The 4,622-nt window shown below is 34.7% G+C and overlaps 1 long non-coding RNA gene across 1 annotated transcript in view; it reads left to right on the forward strand.

The window, feature by feature from the left end:
• LOC137198964 (uncharacterized) overlaps window positions 1-4,622 on the forward strand; it is a 131,286-nt gene that overhangs the window by 78,112 nt on the left and 48,552 nt on the right. The window lies entirely within an intron of this gene.

A 4,622-nucleotide genomic window follows, 5' to 3' on the forward strand; every position in this document is an offset into this window, starting at 1 on the left:
TCAGACTGCGGCCGAGCGAGCATCAAGCCACACACAGTGAGAGAGAGTCAGTGTAAATAATTTATTGCACTCTGATGTGAACACGAATCAGCCTCCACTGTTACACACACACACACACACACACACACACACACACACACACACACACACACACACACAGAAAAGCTCATTGGTTCTTGTGCTTCATCTCCTGCAGACAGAACAGTTAAACAGTCAATAATAACGGTTGATAAAACAATAACATAGTTATAAGCAGATATAAGTGTTTATTAATGTTCAGTATTATAACAGCTGTTTTACTATATTGTCATTTTATCTGTTTATACAGAAAACACTTCTGTGTGTCCACAGGATGATTTATAGTTAACTTATACATTAATAAACACTGCTGTATTATAGTGAGTTATAAACCAGTTATTAACTCTTTATAGACTGATTATCAATGATAAATACATGCGAGCAGCAGCTAAAGTACCTTAAAGAACGAGTTCACAGTTTATCAAGTGTCTTAAACCAGCAGTCAGTCAAATGAACATTAAAGCTGTTTTTCTTGCTGTAATCATTCCTCCTGTTCATACTGACCATTAGAAGATCCCTTCATAATGACCTTACAATGGAAGTGATGGAGGACAAAATCCACAAAAGTTAATCTGAAGCTAATATGAAGCTTCAGCGTCCAAATGAGTCAAATCAAGTAGATATCTTTCAACGTTACAGTCTTTTTAGTGCCAAAGTTCCTCTTTTTGTTACTATACTTCCACCTGCAGCTCAACAGGGAAACACTGTCCGAGGAAACACAAAGAGGGAATTTAATGCTAAAAAGACTGTAAATGTGTCAGATATCCACTTGATATGACTAACTCAGACTGATGAAGCTGAATAGAAGCTTCACACAGACTTTAAATGACTGTGTGGACACACTGTGGATTTTGGCCTCCATCACTTCCATTGAAAGCACATTTGAAGGATCTTTTAATATCCAGTATGAACAGGAGGAATGATTACAGACACCTGACTGCTGGTTTAACACACTGGGAACACTGGGAACACTGGGAACTCTATTGAGTCAATCATTGTTTGCTGGTGGTCATTTAGGAAATTATTGCTCCGTTAATAAGATTTGAAGACTTATAGTATCTTTGATGTTGGTGATGATTGACAGCTGTGATTGAAGGATGGCTCCGGGACTAAACACTGAGTCAGACTGTTGTCACAATATGTCACTAAGTTTAATGTTACTTGATTATGAAACCTGCCCCGTTAGCTCAGTTTAGCTCCAGTGAAACCGACGCGTGTCGTCCATCTTTACATACGAGCTGTGATTCAGTTTTCATGTCAGACTTTAAGCTGGATCACTGTTCGATTCAGCGACACGCAAACACTGACAGCAGATTAGTCATCAAGAAATGCGCACACATGCATACATAATCAGACACACTCTCGTGCATTAGTGTCTGAACACACACACACACACACACACACACACACACACACACACACAGTCAGGTCAGTGAGCTGTAATGAAGAGCAGAGCAGATGTAGGCCAGGACAAACAGCATCGCTCCATTACACAGCTGCACCTCTGTGTGTGTGTGTGTGTGTGTGTGTGTGTGTGTGTGTGTGTGTCTCACTAACTGATGAATCTCAATCTGGGCAGTCAGCCAATAGTGTAGTTGGATTCATGGGTCATGTGACCACAACCAGGAAGTATGATTTCTGCTCTTCTCTCCAAATTATAGATTATAAACTGATCCTGAACAAACATCTCATACAAAAGCTTAAAAAATACTTCAATCATAGTTTCATCTGTGATACAATTTAATGTGACGCAGCAGCTACTCGCCGCTGATGAACGTCAGGGTCCAGGTATCATCGGATAACTCGTAATTCATTTGTAATTCAAAAACCCAAAAACGGTAAATCTGTTATTTGTTTCAAAACAAAACACAAAAAAACGTTTTTGGTGTCAGAATCAAATAACGAAAAAATTCAAAAGACCGTGCAATTTTGGTTTAGAAATAAAGTATTTTTCTCAGTTTTGTACGATAGCGGAAGCGGCTACATTAGCCTACCCATGATCCTCAGCGACTGTTGCTATGGTGAAGACGCCGGCGACCCATCTGTACTTATTAACAGACGACCAATTAGCCAATCAGAGTAGTGATAGTGTACAATAAAAACTGCATTATGTTAAAATTATTTTAAAATTCACTATTTCTACAATACCCGTCATTTTATCTCTACAATCTTAAACAGCGTCAGTTTGGTTTATTTTCATTATCATTCATTCATGTTTTCTCGATTAATCAATTCATCCTTTCAGTGAAATTACAGATAATAATAAAAAAAATGCCACAAGAAGTGAATTTTGTAAAACAAAATAAAAGTAAAATATAAAAAAAGTTTGTCCACAAGATGTAAATGTTTTTCTGCTAGAAGTCAGTTTTGTCATGTTTATGTTTCCGAGTTTAAAAAGTTTTTATGTGCGAAACATTAATCTCGTCATTTCTTCATGTCTGATGAGATGAAAATGATACAAAACACACACAACAAAATTCATTTCTGTAATAAGCCATTTGGCCTCATATTTCGTCTTCAAGACTCACTTTTATTCAAACAAGAAAAATAAGTATTGAGCCAATGAGGTGAGATAAATCCACCTGTTCTCAGGTCAGTTTGTTTCGTCTCAAATGTGTAAAAACGAGACAGAAAAGGCAAAAAAACCCAACTGATTTACATCAAAGACCAGCTGAGATAATCTCACCTCACTGGCAGTTTCTGTAGCTTATTTTATTCTGCATGTGAAGACGAAGTCGGGATGCTCAAACAGAAAATAAACAGTGCTTTTTTGGGGGGGCACCATTTACCCATAATGCATTGCTCTATACAATAATTCAAACAACATCATTCAAAAACATCAACATAGAAATCTTAAGTTAAATAAAAGAAGCAAGAAAGAAAATAGAACATTTAAAATAACTTTTATATTTTGACAAAGTGAACACAGCATAATGTCAAATAATACGTCAGAATTATAAATACAGTGTAAATTATACGTCATAATTAGAATTATAAATACAGTGTAAATTATACGTCATAATTAGAATTATAAATACAGTGTAAATTATATGTCATAATTAGAATTATAAATACAGTGTAAATTATACGTCATAATTAGAATTATAAATACAGTGTAAAATTATTCAGTGGATTCTGATTCTAAATTGATGAATCAGTGTGTATAAACCTCAAAATAAATACAAATAAATACATCTTTTCACCAACATCACTTACAGTACGATGAATGCATTAAATGCTTTTCTCCTTACAGTGTCAGTGCTTCACTGAGCTCATCAGAAGATTCATGACAAATGTGCAAAAATGAAGAAAAGAAACAGTTAAAACGTTGTGATGTAACATCAGAAACTCGGTGAGAAAATCAACATCACAGCAGCAACAAGAAGCAACACAAAATGTGACTTTTAACGACGGACAGTTTTCATGTTTATCAGCTGATTTTTGAGCAGGATGAAAACAGTTGATCCAAAACACATTCAGTGTAAAGGAAAAGTGTAAAAAGATTATTGTTTATCAGTCTGCTGCTAATAATAATAACTATTATTACTGATTAATCTGTTTATTAATTGTGAGTCTGTAAAATGTTATAGCTGGAACATGTTTAATATTTTCACTCGATAAATGAGTTACATAATTTATCGAAAAATTTGTGATTAATTTTATGCCAACACATTACTTAATACGTAATAATACAACGAACAGTTTCAGCATGTTTGTGTGTTATAACTATTTCTAATTATAGGTAATTCAATGAGTATTTTTTATTTCTGACTTTACGTCAAAGCATCGGGGAGAAGGAAACAGAAAGAAGCTCAGAGAGTTATTGTTACTTACATTAGCTTGTTCCTGGCTGGCTAACGTCTCGGCCTTTAGCTTGTCTAGTCCTGTGATGTTAGCAAACACTGAGCGCAGCGGATGAAATGTACTGCATCACTTTCTGGTGTGACTGGGCCTTAACTGGTTTGTGCTCATTTAAAATAATTCAAATTAATTCCAGTTTTCAGATCCTCTTGATTTCAGTTTTGTGCATGTTACATATTATTTCATTACATTTTAGCATAGAGCTAATCTGGGGCCTCATAGTATCCTAGCAAAGAAAAACGACATATTGCACAGAGGAACAGGAGTTTATAGAGTTTATATTCTTCTTCTGGCAGGTTAATCTGCTTCCTGTTCTGTTACAGCCCATAACTGATTAACAAGTAAACATTTTATTTGTTCTTTATTGACATTATTGCTTATTCTCTCACTATGGTGCAGAAATTAAACTCCCTGATTTTTGTTTTATAGCTGGACAAAACTCACTGCTGACGTTTAACAGGAACCTCTATAAACTTGAACTTTGTTTATGTTAAAAACATCCCCAGTGAGCTGGGAGGACAAGGAACATGTAGGCTACAACTAAAGCAAGGATTGTACATTTAAAAGACAATTTTAACAGAAATGTCACTGAATAAAAACATTATATACATATATATATATATATATATATATATATATATATATATATATATATATATGTATACATATATATATTAGCTAGT

This window comes from Thunnus thynnus, chromosome 15 (assembly GCF_963924715.1).
Source record: "Thunnus thynnus chromosome 15, fThuThy2.1, whole genome shotgun sequence".
NCBI classification, from domain to species: domain Eukaryota; kingdom Metazoa; phylum Chordata; class Actinopteri; order Scombriformes; family Scombridae; genus Thunnus; species Thunnus thynnus.